The sequence below is a fragment of the Ambystoma mexicanum genome, chromosome 3p (assembly GCF_040938575.1).
Source record: "Ambystoma mexicanum isolate Mex_15411 chromosome 3p, UKY_AmexF1_1, whole genome shotgun sequence".
NCBI classification, from domain to species: Eukaryota; Metazoa; Chordata; class Amphibia; order Caudata; family Ambystomatidae; genus Ambystoma; species Ambystoma mexicanum.
This window is the reverse complement of record NC_090925.1, coordinates 772495424-772514862: the sequence shown is the minus strand read 5'-3', so window position 1 is coordinate 772514862 and position 19439 is coordinate 772495424.

Sequence of the window (19439 nt, the reverse complement as noted above, 5' to 3'; positions counted from 1 at the left end):
CTTTCTAAGTGTACTGGAATGCTGAAGAAAGCGTTTTTTAAATCAATAACACTAAAGTATTCTGCCGAAGCAGGGATCATTGTCAAGATCGTAGTGACGTCTGGCACTAATGGGAATTGGGGATCTACCACTTTGTTCAGTGCACGGAGATCAATTATGAAACGGTACGGTACCTCATTACCCCCTTACTTGTATACGGGAAGAATGGGGCTGTTACATACACTACCTGTAATCTCTTCAATCACTCCCAATTTCACCAAATCAGAAACAATACTTTTCAATCCTTTTTCTCCTTCTGCTGAAATTTTATACTGTGGAATACGTGGTAATGTTATTCCTTCTCTTAATGTAATTTTTACTGGTTCTATTTTCAAACATCCCACATCATTGTCATTCACGACCCAAATGCAAGTTGGTACCTTACTCAATTCCCCTGTTAAAGGTTCTGTCATAAATTCAGAAGTCGGCATAGTCTGGGGAGAAATAGTCAAAAATACCCCATCTGGTGTACAATGAAGAACTGCGCTTAGTTTTTTCAATAGATTCAATCCTAAAATATTCTCCCCACAATGCTCTGTTAAAAGAAATGGACAATGTTCAGTAAAAGGCCCTATTGTCACTGCCACTGATTTGGACTCAGGGTTTATTACTGGGGTACCTGCGAACCCTACTGAGATATTCTGTCGCCCTGACAGAGGTATGTCTGGAACCAAGTGATGATCTATCGAGCACTTTTGTGCCCCCGTGTCTACGAGGAATCTATGCTCTTCATTCCCGATTTTCACCTCTACATAGGGTCCTTTCTGATTCACGGGAATTGACACTGGTTCCGACCCCTGTCCTGGCCTGTCCTATTGGGGTAGTAACACATCATCCGATGTGTAGTCTCTACTGTTATTATAATATGCACCTGTCTGGTTATCAAAAATGTTCCCCCCTCTCCCTCTATTTCCCGTATGTACAACCTGCTGATTTTGACTTTGCGTAATTTGATTCGAAGCCTGGCCTTGATTCTGTGCACCATTCCCTTGATCATTCTGATGCTGCTGCATATGATTTCTGTTATGACCATTTGTTCCCCCGTGCCCTCTGTGAGGCCTTCTCTGACTATATCCACCTCTATTTTGCAAATGCGGACATTGTGCCCGCCAGTGTCCTTCCTCTCTGCAGTATGCACATTGATTTAATCCCAAAGACCCTCCATGCATATTCAAATTTCCCCTACTCTGTGCATTTCCCCTTCCCCTGTGATGTCCTGCTATCTGCTGGAGTAACACCCCTACTATCGTCCGCAGAGCTTCTTTTCTTATTTGCAAAGGATACTCATTACATATCTCATTTATCTCCCCTACCAAAGTCCTAGGGCTTGACATCCATCTCATCGTTTCCCACACACACACCTGCAATCTTTGTTTATCACCTATCTGTCCGAGTGGCGGCAAATATTTCTGCATATACAGTCTTGACGCTCTCTTCCTGCCCCTCTCAATATTCCTTCTCCTATTCCCCGGTGTGGCGAGTACTTCAGAATACTCTTCATCCAATCCATTCTTTATTTCAAACAGTCGCTTCACATGCTCTTCTATTTCTTCATCTCTCCCTCTACAGCGGGCTAATGCATTCAAATCCAACAATCGTTGCGGTGGTAACTTCCCAATTATCTTTTCCATTGTCCTGACAAATATTCCCCCATGCATTCCAACAATACCTGTCTTTCGTTGTTTCTTCTGAAGTCATATAGGGACGCTAGCGTGGATGCCTCATCATTATCGTCTGTATACATTTCCGCCTGTTCTTGCAGCTCACGCTTTCTCTCCTTACTGATCGCGCCGCGAGTTACTCTCGTACATTCATTCTGCTCAATTCCACTCATGGGAGGGGCAGTCAGGACAGTGGCCCCCTCTTGGTCAGGAGGTGCAGAGGGGGCAGTGAGAGTGGGATCCGTCTGTTGGGGCTGTGGTAATTGCGAAACACTCGGGGCTGGCTGGCTGGCTAGTGGGCAGTGTAGTGTTTGATGTAGCCTGTGGCTGTGCTGATGTTGGGAGGGGCTGAGCAACGGGAGGGGTTTAAGAGGCAGCTACTGCCGTAGTCTTTTTAGTTTCACTCCTCGGACCCTGTTTTGTTTCAGTTAAGATTCTGTTTATTAATTCGTCCGATGAGTGTAGCTCTCTTTGTGGATATATTTTTTCTATGTTTAATTCATTGCGCCGTCTTGTCTTTCTCAAGCTATTACTCCACTCCTCCTCCTCCTTTTCCTCAGCTTTCTCCGTCTTTGACTTATGCCTGTGCGCATGTTTCTCTCTACTTCTAAATCGGAGCATTGCTTCCCTCCTCCAGTCTTTTTTGCTTATGCCAAGTTTCACAAAACATTATCGCTCCCATACCATACTTTATGTACATATCATAAACCGGCGTTCCTCCCGGAGGTGCTTTCTGGCCAGTTTCCAAAGATGGTTCACCGCAGCGGAAAAATCCCGCTAAGGTGGACAATACCCCAGGCATGTTTTAACCTTACCCTTGGCTAATCAAACTTACTCTGGGTGTTTGATTTTGCAAAATCAACTCTCAACCAATATCAGGATTACTTACGAATCGGGGCACGACTCACCTGATCAATCAGTTTGCCTTTTCAAGACACAATTTGTCCGTATACTGATGCAACCAGTGACGTCGTGTCTGCGTATCTCGGCTCTGCCTCGTTTCGGGACCCTCGCCCTCCTTGTTCACTGGCCAGGGGCGTCGATCAGGGATCAGCTGTGTGCAGATCTGCAAAGGAGTCTCTCATCGCTTTCGCAGGGGCACCCCGAACACCTCTTGATCCCGGATCGATCGCTCCCATCCTCGCCGTTCTTACCGCCTTCCTTATTTTGCAATGTACACGATGGAACAAGTGGGGCAGGGTCCCTATTCGGGCGCCATCTTGAAGGGGCCCCTGAGGGACCCTCGGATGTGAAAACAAGGCACAGTCACCACACACGAATAGATACGCCAGCCACGAGTTTCCGTTCCCAAAATCTAGGGTTTATTGCAATACAAAGAAGTCCCAGTTGGCCAAGTGGTCCCACGCCCCGCGACGTTTGTCTAACAGACCTCGGGGGCCGCAAGAGAGTGCGAGACGTACATCAGTTACATATATACAAACGGAGCACATTACAATCAGCAATGACAAAGTATGACACATTCAATGCCGCCCTCAATTCATTTCCCTTTGAATTAGTGGCGATGATTGACCATCGTGACAAATATGACACCTTACACCACCATAACTGTTTGCAATCTCCAGCTTTACAGACACCATTCTTTGTTTGCGAGAACACAGTGTTTCTGTTTTTCATGGGCAAGCTGCACATAGGAGACTGGCACATATCAGGCCTCACTATCTCTAAATTTCGATTCTCGCTCTAGAGGTCAGCCCGCTCTCCGGGGCCTCACTGGGCTCAGAAAGGAGGGCCCTAAAGAAGATCATAATTCAACTCTTTAAATGCTAGTTTCGTACATTGCTATTCTTTCAGGAGACTTGCTGGCATTCGTGTACTGATTAAATGCCTTGCTCCCTGTCTTCAAGGATATGTGAGGGAGGGAATCGGGCATTTCTGTCTGGCTCTCCAGTGTAATGTTTCAACATTTTTCTTAGCCTTGGATCATTGAAGCGAAATAATATCTACAGCAAAGCAGTTTTACATGAGGAAATGTGGCAACGTTAGAGAGAGCAGAGAGAGAAAACAAAATGGTGATTCTGGTCATCTTAAAATGGCTTCACTCTAGTTGAACTAATAGCTACGTAATAACTAATGACTAATGAATATATATATTCTTACACTGTAAATGAGGCGGCTGGTCTTCGGCCAACCAATTATCATTAATTTCCGGACCCTCAAGGGGTGTTTGGTTTTTCTGGACTGACAGTTGGCTCATATCCTATACTCGTCGCCAGTGAAGTGACCGCAGTACACCATAGATTAGTGGTAAGCAGTAGCTGTAATGGCAGCACCCCAAATCCAGCATCGCACAGATCAACTGCCAGAGGTGTTGGCCTCACAGGTTTCCTCCGGCGGAAGGTGCAGGAAGACATTGACATCATCACATTCCATACTCAAGATAGAAGAGTAGAACGTGACACGGGTGTGCTCTCACAACAGATGACAGACAGACTACTACTAAATGGTGCCAGGACTGACAGACACAGTCCTACAATTCAATACCTTGCAGAGTGAAGCAATGAAACTAGGAAAGCAGGTCTACAATTGGCTGGAAAACCTTTCGTATTTAAAAAAAAAGCTTTGTGTTGACTATTGAGGATATGCATTGTTTGTAGCACAAAATACCACACATCCTGTTTTACTTTGCAAAACTATCAAGTGCGTGCAATAATAACACATTAAACATTCTTTAACCCATAAACATATATCATACATTTTGGTTCGACGTCAATTTTTAAGACACCCCATTGGTCAGGCTAGTAACACATAGCTTGACTTCTGCACCCGTAAGATGTACAAGCCCGAAGAGGGTTACCACTTACAGTGGGCCCCACCACGATTATGCAGGAATGGGGCAGCCTGCACATATTGCCACGTAGCAACACTAACTTGTGAGTCAAATCACTGTGCGCCTTGAATGATTGACCTCAGTGAGCATGTGCTCGTCACTTGTGATTCACTGCAGGCGCATTTTCATTATGTGTGTCTCTTGTAGTCCTTCATGTTTACATTTCTTACACCATGGATACTAGTGCACGAGTCACTGTTGCACAATATGTTCCGTTTGTTCATACTGTGTGTCTGTATTATCCAGGGAGGAGTTGCACACTGCCCGGAGCTGTTAAGTGGTATGGAGCGACACAGAACGCCAGAGAAGTTGAGAGTAGGAAGAGTGCTTGGATTTCAATAGTATGGAAATTAAGACAGAATATTGTGAAGAATGAGGCATTCTGGGGTGTTGCGGCACAAAGGCAGGGGCAGACTGCAGGACTCCGACTGAGGCATAGTAGTTGCTCTTTTTATGACTGTGAATATCCCCCTCTGTGATCCATCATGCCATTCTTCACCCATATACACCTGTACAGATTGCTCATGTCGTAACCGGGTCAAAAAGGTAACATTTGCGGTATTAGTGTAATGTAGCCCAGGTGCTCATCCTAGCTTCTTCAGTCCTTCATGTCTCTTCCTTCAGACTCATGGAATGAACAGTGCATAGATTGGCTACAAGAAGACAATATCCAAAAAGAGAGCTCAGTGTACATGTTTGATCACAAGCTCCTTTCCAACACCCACTGGCTTCCCGCACTTGAATTTGCTCCTGTCCTACCACAAATCATAGATAGACAGGAGGCTTGAGAGCAGAACTGACTGCAGGAATGCCTAAGGAATACTACTACAAAAGTGCCCACTGCAAGTAACCCATACTTACTGGTATAGTCAATCCCCTTAATTAAGAGGCGTGGGAAGATTTTAAAGCATAGCTTAAACACAAATATTTGGGATCAAAAACATTTATTTCCTTGATTCTTCTGCCAAGCACTTCCATTTAAGGTTTGCAGGATCCCGCCTGGGTGTCAAAACGAGACAGGGGTGTCAGGTAATAAAATAGCAGCAAAAATGACGCTGGTAAAAGAAATCACGGCAAAAATGCCGTGGTTTGACCCGGTAAAGGTGTACCCCATTATACCATTTAAGGGGAGCAGGGGTTGCGGGGGTGTCCCCCGCATCCTTTACATGATTGTGGCGGCAAAACCACAGCATTTCTGCTGAAATATTTTGTAGACACAGCCATTTTTGCCATGATTTTAAGACATGGAACCGAGACAGGTAGGAAACAAAATACAGAAAGTCGTCTAGGGAGCATTTTTTTTTTAAAGGGGTGCGTTTTATTGTGAAGACAACGTGGCAGGGTATTACTTACATGGCCTTTTTGGAAAGGGATTTTTGTTAGTCTAGAGAAACTACACAGATTCTCCTTGGAAAACTAAATTGCGATAGTCCTTAAGGAAACAGGCAGGAAGGCTTAGACATGCAGGGCATATGTAATGAACACGCTCTTAGTGTACGAACAGAAGGGCCTCCAGAGCTTGATGCCAGGTCCAACATGTCCTGAAATGATTGAGCAAAGAATCGGCCACCAAAGTCACACCCACCCCTTCGCCAACCTCACCTTAAACCCTCACCCTCTCTTTCTCTCTCTTCTCTATCCCTCAGCACAACCCCTTGGTCTCTGTCTACTCTACCCTATGTTATATACACTCCTCCCCCTATCCATCACCAGTCACCATCTACTCACCCTTCACCGTTCACCCAAACCTCACCCAACGCTATCTACATACTCCACTCTTCCTTACATCCACAACCCCAACGCTTGTCTTCTGTATCCTTATCAAGCAGCACACTCTCCTCTTTTCTCACCCACTTCACCTTTCCAATTCCACTTTTCTTTCCCTTAACTCTTCCCTCTGTCCCTCATCACTTACCCACCACTACCCCTCTCTCATCTTCCTCCTAACTTCCGTGAACTCGTAGGCCTGTCTCACCCTCACAAATAACCATACTAGATTTCCCTCTCCTCTACCAGCGCACCTCACTCATACCCTCTCTTCTTTCAACCACTAATCACTGCACCCTCAGCTCACCCCAATTACTTATTTACTTTATTGTGCCTTTGTAAGGCGCTTTATGCAACAGAATTGTGTTTCAATTACCGGGGGAAGGATTATCTGGAATAATTACTGTGGAACTATAAAGCTGCATCCATCTGACTGCAGTATGTTATCACAGGAATGTACCTGGGGAAACTATTGGAGAACTAAAAGGATGAGGTGGAAGGAGGTCTGGGCCACTCACTGGTCAGTGGCCCGTGCACTTTTAGTAGTGTTGGTGCAACAGGGACAGCATCCATGGCCGTTGGGACCTCATAATGTAATAGTGAGGGTGATATAGGCCTCTGCTGTAGACCCAACCCACAGGCCATGGCCTTGGTCTTTTAGTCTATTTGGTGAAACACGGACAATAGACACAGCCCAAGGACATGGCCGTTGGTAAACAGCGTTTTTGCGCATAAGCGGCCGCGGTCCAGGTCCCCTTCCAGTAGTAATTGGGTGGATCCGAGCATGGAGGAGATTACCACATTGAAGGTATGTGGTCCTGCAATCTGTTTAAGCTGCTGCTCTCACAAGGACTTCTCATTGTGACACACATTGCCCATAGAGCCATGTCCAGACAAAGGGGTGCAGCAGGTGGTGCCAGCTCAGATGGAGATACGTCTCATCGTCAACTGATGGGGGGCAGCAGAGCAGACTGGCCTTCCCAGCAGACTTTAGGTGTGAAAGGCTGAATGGGCCTCATTACGACTCAGGCGGTAAGGGGTTTACGGCGGCGTAAACAGCGCCGACCCTTACCGCCTGATTCCGAGGTCCCTTAGCGCCATGGAGGTTTTAACACCTGTGTTAAAATCCATGGCGCTAAGGGACCTTGATGTTAATTACGCCACCGTAATTTACGGTGGCGTAATTAACGCCTTCCCCACTCCCATTATGCCCTATGGGGCAAAAATGGGAATGGGGAAGGGTAAATGGGGATTGGGGACTTACCGCCCCGCCAACCTCGGAATGGGGCGGTAAGTCCGCCAACCACCATGGCGTAAACGTAGTTTACGCCATGGTGGTAAAGGTATGACCCAGGCGGTAACTTACCGCCTGGGTCGTAATGAGGCCCAATATGTTGTTTGCTGCCGCTGGTGTGAGGGATCATGCCACAAAGCTGTCGATGGTGCTTTTTTGTGCTGGGGGCCAAGTACATAGACTTTTCAAGACCATCCCTCAGCGTGATGGCTCCTACCCCAACACTAGCGCGGCCTTGACAAATGTCTTCACGCCCATGGTCAATGTAAACTTTGAACGATTTCAGCTACACCAAGCGCAAAGGGGTCAACAGAATTGCTAGATGGCTGTTACACCTGGCTGGGGCAGTTTGCTTCCACGTTTGCAATTACAGTCGAAGAAGGGAAAATAAGGGACCAAATAAGTCAAAAATGTTTCTCTTCACAGTTAAGAAAACACATGCTAAAGGAACCAGGTCTTTCCCTCCTGAGAATACTGGAGCGTGGGAGTGCTCAGGAATGAGCAAACACCAGAGCAGCGGCGCACATTGAAGATGACGTGAAGGGTTTAAAACTTGATGTGGTTCATTCTCTAAAAACTACGCCCAAGAAATCTAAAAGGGAGAGGCAGGGTGAAATCAAGAACTCCTCTCCAACAACCAAAGGAAGTGGAAAAGACATCCTGTGAGCAACGTGGAGGTATCTTTCTGCATCCTCAAGTAGGCCCAGCAAATGCCCACCAATGTGGCAGGTGCAGCAAAATAAATCACTTTGCAAGTATGCATACAGCAGTATGGCTGCCACCGACGTTTCCATCAACTGGCAACTCATGGAAGGGGATGCTCAGGCAGAATGGAGGTGGTCTCATAAGAACTACCAGAAACTGAAGAAGACATAGAGGGCTCATACAACGCAGAAGACGTGTTTCTCATCTCTGCCCCCTTCAATGATTCACGTAATAAACGCAGGCAGCCATGGTGTAGATATTATTAACCAATGTCCCGGCACTCATTTTCATGGGAGCATCAGTTCATGTGATGGCTACGGAACAGTTTCACAAACTGTCACCATTGCCGACACTGATGACTCCCAGAATTGGCATTCTATACATGTAGTGCAGGACAGGGTGTCCTCACCTGCCATCTTTTACATCACCTCAGAAGCAACTGATACCCTCCTGAGCTGTAAACCGCTGAAGATTTGTGATTAGTGCATTTTGCGTGCCAATATATATGCCACTGATTGAAGGTGGATTTCTGAAACCTTTTACAGGGTGTACGATGCCTAAAGTGGAAAGAAGTGCAGTTACATATTGGTGAGACAATTCAGCTGGTGGCATTGCGACATTGCTTGGTACCATTTCACCTGTGAATAAAAGTGGAGGAGGATCTCACGAGGTTGGAAAACACTGATATAATTAAGAAGGTAGCGGGCCCAACACCATGGGTCTCCCCAGTTGTACTAGCAGTGAAGCGCAAACAATCTGAAGCAGTTTGAATCTGTGTCAAGCTGCGGATCCCGAATCGTGCAATCAAAAGAGAATGTCCTCCGACTCGTACTCTGGATGACATCCTGGCTGACCTGCAAGGAGAAAAAGGGCCTCATTACGAGGCTGGCGGTAAGGGGTTAGTGGCGCCGGTAAGGATGCCGGTGCTGTTAACCCCTTACCGCCGCATTACGAGGTCCCTTAGCGGGTCCCACTAAGGCCGGCTGGTAAAACCAGACGTCCTTAGCGGGAGCTGCTAGGGGACCAGGGAGCTAATAACGGGTCCGTTATTAGCTCCCTCCCCATTCCCATTTAGCCCTATGGGGGCTCGAATGGGAATGGGGATGGGTATTTTGAATGGGGACTTACCGGTCCTCCAAGGTTGGAATGACCCTGTAAGTCCCCATTCAAGGAACCCGGACACGAGTTTGGAGGCAGCCATGGCACTAATAGCATCATGGCTACCTCCAAACTGGTAATGACCCCCAAAGTCTATTAATTTACTGTCCAGCTACCACCAAATACTGCTGCACCGGTATTCAGGAGCAATTACAATGTTTTCACCCCATGTCGGTTTGTTTAGATACAAGAGACTAAGCTTTAGGGTACTGTTGGTGGCAAAGTATTTCTGCATACAGTGGGAGGAGTGCTTGCAGCTCTGGAAGGGGTGATACATGTGAGTGACAATGTACCGATATATTCTATGACAGAAAAGGAACATGTGAAAAGGCTGAACGCTGTATTACAGAGACTGCACCAAAAAGGTCTTACCCTTCATGAAGATATATGCCATTTCCTCCAACAGAGAGTGCAGTTTTTTGGATTCATCTTCCAAGATAACAGTATATCAGCTTATCCCCAGATTGCTGCTGCGATTAAGACGTTCACACCTCCCACTTCTCCGGAAGAAGTATGATGCTTCTTAGGAATTATTCATTTTTGCAGACAATTCGTTCCCAACCTGGTGACAGTCACTGATCACCTGAGGAATCTGATATGCAAAGATGCTGAGTGGATATGGAGTGAGAGAACAAGACTTTTGAAGATGCAAAGGCAGCCCGGGGGATGATACCAGGATGTGTTCTTCGACCACGGTCAGAAATCTGAAATCATTGTGAATGCATGACCCGTAGGACTCGGAACAGTGCTACCTCAAGAATATCTGGAGGGTGTATGGCGACAAATTGCTTTCACTAGCAAGGCGTTAAGCCTACAGAGAAACATTACTTGCAGATGGAGAGGGAGGCTCTAGCTGTGCTGTGGGGTTTCCACCACATCCACCTTTATATTTTTAGCTACCCAATAATGGTGATTACTGACCATAAGGCATTACTAACAATATTGCAGGGCTACACCCAATGGATGCTGCAACTGTATGATTATGGGGTGACCCTTAAATTCGAAGCAGGGGCGACAAATCTGGTGGATTATCTATCATGACATCCCAACACACCCGAAATTGGGCTCACGAAGATGGCAGTGGAGAGTTAAGAAATGGTAAAGCGTTCTCACTAGAGTGTCAGTTCCTAACTCCATGTCGCTTAAAGACACAGCTTCACCACCGCTCACCACAGAGGTATGCATTGGTGGTGGAACAGCTATGGGGTGGACAATGGAAGACACTACGGGCAGATTTGGGTCAATGTACAATGGAGACACAAGCATTCATGATTGGGCTATGGGGAGTCTGGACAGAGTTATCTGTTGGAACTGAAGGGGTGCAACTGAAAGACACCAGCATCATCAAACCTCCAGTACTTATAATGCAAGTCATAACTAGAGCACACATGGGTCAACAAGTTGCGAGCCAGACTAAGGCCCGCCTACGCAAAAAGGTATGTTTCCCTGACCTCGAAGCAAGAGTAGATAAAATGCTAACGAGTTGCAAGTGGTGCCATGTGACTGGGGAAGTCCCAGGAGCTCCCTCCATAGAATTGCCAAAGAGAGCATCCCTGCCATGTCATGCGCTTAGCAGAGATTTCAGAACCATTCAACAGATTAGACATTTCCTGGTGATACTAGACACATTTTCAAGGAATCTAGTGGTCAGGTTTATCAACTTCACTGTGGCAGAGGTGGTGATACCAATCAATGAAGATGTGCTTGTGGCACATGGTCTGCCACACTCGGTCCACACAGATAATGAGCTGCAATGTTCAAGGACTTCATGACATTCCATGACGTTAAACAGTGTCGCATCACTGCATGCTGGTTCAGGGCCAATGGGGATATGGAACGATTTATGCGCACACTAATAAAAATGTTTAGGTTTGCATCGAAAGAAGCAACCCTCATGGAAAGAGCATTAGCAACATTTGTGATGGCCTACCGGACAACTCTACACATGAACAGAGTTATTTCTCCGGACAAAGCCCTATGGAGTAGTAAAGTGTGGTCCACGCTGTCGCAGCATGTGTTCAGCAAACCTACAGAAATAGGTGTCCCAATGGTGGACATCAGATAGAAGATCAATAATGACAAAGAGTCTGCAAGAAGAAAACTAATGCCATCCCAGGTACATGTGGGGGGTGCAGTGCTCCTGCGAAATAGGAAAGTGAATCAGAAAATGGATCTGCTGCTGAAGGCTGATTCATGGACCCTTATAAGCCAAAAGGGGTCCATGGTCAAGGACCAATGGCAAAGGGACGAGTTGACATGTAACTGCAGCTGGTTCAAGCAGTTCTCGATACGAGATGATATGGATCAAAACCCCTGTAGCGAGGAGGGTGATGAAGGAAGGCTTGAGGTCTTCCCAGAAATACAAGATAAAGAGACAGGGATAGCAGACATTCCAAGAGGTGCAGGAAACCCTGAAACCTCTATGGACAATTTGCACGAGGAGGTACCCTGGCAGAGACAACAGAAAACTACCACAGGGAATGAAGGGCCTTGGGTTTCATTGCGAGTTTGGTGGTGTTTCGGCTGTAAATCCACTGAATTAATGCCAAACAGATAACCGTTACCACCAGTTGGTCCTGTGGTGTTATCATGGGATTACAAGTGGTGGTAGGGCTGTGTAATGCCCCATTTTTGGAGTCCATGGGGATTTTTGGCAGATTAACCAGCGACAGAATTACTGTTCGATAAATCCGACGATTTCTGGAGGTAAAGTGGAGGATTTACCTCCAGCAACAAGCTGGAGGTGAATCCGCCCCTTCCCTCCAAAAATCGGTAGATTAGTCGCATGGTAATTCTACCAGTGGTAAATCCGCCAAAAATGATATCTTGGCAGTGCAGAAAAAATTGCGGTAGTTCCTTTACTGCCCAACAAAGTGTCGGTAACAGAATTACCGCCACTTTTTGCCACACCACCAAACTTGCCATGAGGCCCTTTGTACTGCATGCTTAGATGAACATAGTGGATGACAGCGCACAGAGCCACATGTTCCAAAATAGCAATGGGATTGTGTACATGGTGGGTGAGGGATGTTATATTCTAAGCCCTGTGCATGCTGTAACGCACAGCGTATATGAGAACCGCATCAGTTCCGTGGCATGGGCAGAGGAGAAACCCTTATCACTGAGTGTGTGTGGTGTCATAGCATGGCTACCCAGTGCTTGGGCGAGAGCTGCAGCTTCCCTGCAGATCCCAACATATATCAGTTAATGTTTGACTGCACTGCTGAGCCTGCCTTTGAGTGCATGAGATCTCACGTGTCTTCACAGTCCGACTTATCACTGAGAAGTTTCAAGTTGTAGTCTAGGGGTGTGAACGCATTCGCTATTTTGCTAATTAATGTAAGGAATGTGTTTTATTGCGTGTTAAAATTATAGTCTGACTGTCTTCTGGTTGGAGCTTTGGGGCATGCATAACAAACACCAGCAAAAATGATGGTGGGTTAAAAGGGCTTGAAAAAAACCTTTCACCTGAAATATGCAAGTACAGTATTCCATTTGAGCCAAGTCACACATGCCACAACACCACCTAGTAACCATCACTGGAAATGTACCTCCAGTTTCAGAGCCACATCTGCAAGGCATTGCGGGTATGCAAATGACCTCAAATGCAAGTCTTTGCTCCAGAAAATTGCCTTTTGTTTTACTTTTTACAGGGCAGTGCTACTTTATACATAGCTTAATCGACCCAAGACAGACATTTCTGAAGACTGCAGACAACTATAAGGCTAGTTCCACCCTTATTAGAGAGGTGAACTGGAGATGTATTTCCAGCAGTGTTTAATAGGTGGTGTTGTGGCATGTGTGGCACCAATGGATGAACACTAACAACCTCAAGACCAATCCGGGCAAGATGGAAATCAAGATTATATCCAACAACCAAGGAAGCAGCCAGAACATCCCATGGCCCACTGAACTAGGAACTGCAGCTACACCATCCAAAGTTTTAAAAAACCTGGGACTCATAATGGGCGAGTTAACCCTAGAACCGCAAGTAAATGCGATAATCAAGAAATGCTTCTTCCATCTACACACAATCAAAACGATTCTACCATTCCTCTCATTCAAGCACAAAACATTGGCCATCATCTCCCTCATCATGTCCAGGATAGACTACACCAACAGCCTATACCTTGGAATGCCGGATTACTTATGGAAGAAACTGAAACTGCAATGTATACAGAACGCAGCAGCCAGGCTTCTCCTCACGAAGAGACCACATCACTCTGGAGCTAAAGATGCTACATTGGCTACCTGTCAAAAATCAAATCTCCTTCAAAACAATGTGCATAACACACAGCACCATGCACGGCCTAGGAATGGAATTCATACAAAAGAAGATCACTATCTACCAGCCGACTAGAACTCGGGAGTTCAACTAGTAAAACTGTGGAACTCCCTCCCCAGAGAAATACGAACCATGAAGGACCATGAAGGACCATCTAAAATTCAGAAAACTTCTTAAAACCTGGCTCTTCAACTCAGAGCAGGATGAAAATGAATGAACAATACCCACGCCCATAGAATGAACACACAACTGAGAAAGGACTAGCCGGACCGGAGTGAAGTGCAGGGAAGTAAAGAGGCGTTTGAAGGGGACAGAGGCCCAGATGTACCTGTCCCCTAGTGGGTCAAACCAGAAACAAGGGAGGGAAATGAGCCCAACTTAATTGAACCACAGATAGAGGGTCTTCCCGAACCCAGAACTAATGGACCGCGGGGGACAGGGAACACAGGAGCACAAGGGTACCTCAAATTTTGTACGGCTTAGCACTCACTGCTGTATTTCAAATCTAGGCTTCACTGCATTCACTGTTGAGACCCAATTAGGGCATTTTACCATATATTGAAGTGCCACAGATATAGGCGTTTTGTCATTTCCTGCTGTCTCACAGATCTGTGTCGTCACTGCATATGCTGTTGAGCTCCATATTTAGCTGTTCATCCCATAAGAAAGACTGGGGACTAAGACAGACTGGAGTGGAGTGCAGAGAAGAAGAGATCTGTCCAAATGGGAGGGAGACTTAGGTGTACCCTTCCCTATAGAGGGTTGAACAGGAGACACGGGAAAGGGATGAGTCCAACCTAATTGGACCACTGACAGAGAGCCTCAGAGGAATAAATATGGAGAGACACCCCAATCTCGGAACTGATGGACTGCAAGGCACAGGGAGCGCACCCCCTTGGTGGGACCCATGGGGGTGTTTGCTGCTGCGCACCAGGGCGAGCTAAGAGGGAAGGGATTTGGCCAGCACTTGGCCTGAACGCTGGGGGTGGAAAGGTACCACCACGGAATAGCCCTTTGAGGACTGAGTCATCTGCACACAACATAGGAATGGTATGACACCACACAGCAACAATGAAACAAATCACACATAGCCTTGCACAACAGCACATGACAGCTACCAACCAAAAAACACACCTACGCTCAGCGAGCTCTGTAAACCTAACTGAAGCTGCCAACAGCAGATGTGTGCGCTCTGAGGCCCATGGGCATGTGGAACGTGACAAGAATTAAACTAAATAAATAAATAAAATCACAGCTTCCTTGCTCTTTCGCCTGCTCAGTCCTTCTAACTTACACCCCCCTTAGCCTCTTACCTTACAGATCCACCAGAGTGCGAAGATACCACGCAGGTGGTGACAATGCATAGTGTAAGAACCTTTAACATAAGATAACCGCAGTTATTCTTAGCTTCAGTAATAATGCACCAATTGGTATATGTCATACAATGCACTAAAATTACTAAGCACTGTTTTAACTTCAAGCCACAGGTGTACAAATGCGGGAAGATTACTTCAGAACACTGGTAGAATACTTTTCAGGGTAAAATGCAATTCTTTGTGGAGAACCCCCACCTGCACAACCTGCAATAAAAGGTGAGTTATACTTTGTTTTTATATTAATGCCCAGTGCTTAAATGTTCAGTAATTGTCTGCTTTTCTCTTTAAAGGTCCCACCACCCCAAAGTACCTGGGAAGCAATGGGAGCCGGGCCCAAGATAAATCTGAGAGCCCTGGATGGACCCTGATGAAGGAAGCCCCTCTTCCTCGTCACAGTACCCTGGGTGCCTTGGAAGGTGAAGTGGTGGAGTCTCTCAGCTTTCTTGACGATGCCCCATGAGGATGGACCACCTCTGGAAGGAGAAGTCACTGGGTCATTGCTGTCAAGCAGGAGAAGGGAACAAAGCAGTGTCAGAAAGGCAGCAGTGTCAGTCTGTCACTGTGGTTTCCTTGGTTCGGTTGCTGCGCGGCTGTGGACTTCCCAGGAAGATGAAACTCACTGTGGTCCTCAGCAAGGCTTGGGAGGTGAGGATGAGTACTTTGGTTTCGATCAATGACTTTCTGTGGCGACAGGTTCAGTCAAAGAAGTAGGTATGGGGTTTTGGTAATTTGCTGTTGACCACTGTTCGGTTCTTCTGTGATGCAGCCACAGCATGGATGACAGGATGGATTCTGATGACTTGGACTCGAGCACTGCACATCTCTGCATGCCACCACCACGTTTGGACCGTCAGGACTCCTTCTTCAGTTCGGCATGGTGAGAAACCCACCGGCGGGCATTTCTCTGCAGGTGACGCCACTGGACTCCCTCAGCAGTGGAAAAGTGAGAAGATGTTGTGGCTTCAGTGCCACTTGAAGATTTCTTCAGTCGGTTGGAACTTAGCAAGCTTTGCGAGTCGAGCAACACTGTGCCAGCGTACCCCTCTTCTGGCCAATACACAGCAGTCTGGCTTTCTTCAGGTCACAGACAGCCTCCAGACACAGGACGATGTTTGTGGACTTGTTGGGCACAAAATGTCCAGAAACTCTTCTTCTGAACCCACGATGATACCTCTGCAGGATGGCAGGCACTCAGGACTGGCTTCCAGTGCACCTCAGGTGAAGAACAGTAGTTGCACGATGTGCCCTCATAGCTACGGGAAGAGGTCACCTGTCCAGGTCTTCTCTTGATCAGTCCTTAAATCAGCACAGCAGCCTTTGGATCTTGTGAAGAGATGCAGCAGCAGAACCTCTTCCTCCAGCTGGATTTAGGATACGCCTCCAGGAATACTCCAAGCTTCTGATACAGGAGGATTTCAAGCATCTGACACAGAGGTATGTGAGAGGTCTTCTGTTATACACAAACCCCCCATTCACTCAAGCTGAGCTAGGCTCAGTCAGCCAATCACATACTAGGGCATTCATCATGCAGCACCCAATGAGGCGCCCAGGCATTCAGGCCATTCACCCAACACCAGACACCTAAAAAAGTGGATGTGTATTGGAGCAACTCTCAGCCTTTCAGAGCACACACTGCATTCACTCCAGTTTCAGAGAGGGTTGGCTCAGGCAGACCACAGGCATTGTGACACACAACCAAAGGCAGACACCCACAACACAGAATGTGAATTGACTCCTCTCTCCATTCAGTCAGGTCCAACCCCTAGGGTTTACCCAAAACAAGCGTTCTCTTGGAAGGCTCCTACCAGTCCTGCAGGGGCATCCACAGAGCAGTATATGTTCTTTCCATCCAACATCCAATCAGAGGTAAGGGAGACAGTGCCAGGGCTTCTCAGGTCTTTGTGAAACAGGAGGGAAAGACAGGAAGCCATGAGGCTTTCAGTAGCCATCCTGCCTTTGTTCAGAATCCATTGATTCCTATGGCAGGGCCAGGGTGTCCCACAATGTGGGGCACACAGAACCACTGCAAAGTCAGCATGTAGCTACCACCAGCCCATACCCTGCTCTGTGGGTCAACACACAGTTTCCCAGAAACACACACTAATGGTACTAAGGTGTACCCCTACCCATAGGTGCCATAAAGGTAGCCCATGCATATTGTTCATCAAAAAAACAAACATGAAGAGCTGCACTGCCAGTGGTCCAGTCTGGACTCCTGTGGCAGAAAACATAACAATAAACAAACACAGGGAAGTAGTAGGACAAAGATGAGGAGGCCCTGCCCAAAGCATTTCCAGCATCACAACATGTATACTGTATGTCAGTAAGGCTGGCCCGAATGGGTCAGTCTCTATTTCATCCTGTTTGTCAGGGTGGTGCTCTGACCAGTCTATGTGTCCAGATCTGTGATAGCTTTTATGTTCTTAAAATCTGAGTGGTCCATCCCATGGGAGTTGCAGGGTCACGCTGGTTCATCTGCGTGGTTCTGGTGAGTCTTACGGCTGCAACCTGGCATGGATAGAGATTGACAATTCTACCTGGTCTGGCCTGTGGAGGGTGTCAATCTTGTTTGTCTACTACAATCAAGTGAACAGCTAGGTTTTGAGATATTTTTTGAAAACTAGGTGATTGTCACCTGTTGGCAGTTACTTGCGCTTAAAGTTCCACAAGTTGCTTGAGAGGAAAGAGAAGGCGGATTTTGAAGGTACTTAACTTATCAACTTCTGAAGGATGAAGGCCTAAGTCGACTCTACCAGAATTCAAATGTGTGACATTACCTGGTACACAGATGTCGGGGGCAAACGCAAAAATTGTCTGAAATCATGCAGCCAAATATCCTTGTTTTTTAAATATTATTGTTGCTATGGTATTTTCTGAGCACAGACCTAGCTTTAGAAGTAATAGAGCATTTTACAGGTCATAGGGGAAGTGCACGGCGAGGGATGTAAATCACAAGGGAACCATACATGGGAGTGGGATGCTAACAACGGGAGAGTGAGAGGGCAGGCAGCAAGGGATCCAAATGAAACCAGGGGGGATTCAGTGGGGAGCAGATCACCAAGTCGTAGATCAGGTGGGGAGTTGAGGGTGTGTGGACTTAGGTTTCAAGGTGGTGGTGGAGGGTTGTGCTCCTTCCTAGTTTGAAGTAATCTGCCCACACTACATCTGCACTGCAATCCCTATACGGGGTCCCGATAAGAAGTGAACGGTCAGCATTCACACTTTGACCATGATTAACTCACCGGGAATACTGAGGTCCACCTTGAAAGGAAAAATTACTCAGGCATAATTCAACCATAAACATTTATGAGGCTAAATCTTGGGTGCGTGTGGTTTAGCTGCATGGAAGAAAAATGTTGCCAAATGTTGACATTTTAATAGAGGTAGTTGAGATGATTGCAGTCAGTGGGAGTAGAGGCAGAGGGAGGGTGAGATAGGGTAAGGTATAGGTTTAGGTGTAACATGGGATTTCTGTACCTCTTCTGCATGAGAGAAGCGTTCACTTCTATTGCCCATGCACTCATTTGCCCTGTTCTGCACTAACCATAATGCCTATAAAGCAATGCATGTTATATTTTGTTAACTGAGCCCTTCTACCTCTAGACTATCCTTAAAGGTTTGTAGTTGTGTTTCAGAGTGTGTGTGGGGGTGCGTGGGGGGCTGGAGCCAGAGTGATGACATAACTACATGGAACCGAGACACCTTTTTTCCAGTCCTTTTCAGTCCTTGAAATATCTCAACAGTTTGGAGGAATGGCTATGTGGCACAGGACTATCCCACTGCTGCTGCTTTACATGAATGTCTAATATGCAGAAAGAAAGCTCTTGAGTTGTGCCCTTAAGGGCTTGGATGTCCAAAGCATTACATTCAGCACACTTCATGCAGTATTCTTGACCAACAATGTAGTTTTAGCTGCAGTCTACAAAGCCATGTTTAATATGTACCAAAATGCAAAGAGATGACTGGTTTCTACATGTTATAGACACCTGCTCTTAGCTGTTGTTCGATGAAGGCATGTAGTTTGTTGCTATGCATTATGTGCATACAAGCAAGAGACAGCATATATTTAATGAGAAGACATAATTCATAATGTAACCGCTTAACAGTACGCATGCAGCAAATGACTGGTTGGTTTAACTAAACCAGATCACTACCAGCTCAGCTTCAAAAAATATATAGTTAAAGATGGTCTTTCGCAAAAGAGACATCACGCCCACCTCAGCTTCAAATAATCTACCGTCAAAAACAGTTACTTTAGCAGAAGACATATCACTCATAGCTCAGTTCCACGTGATAGATATTTAAA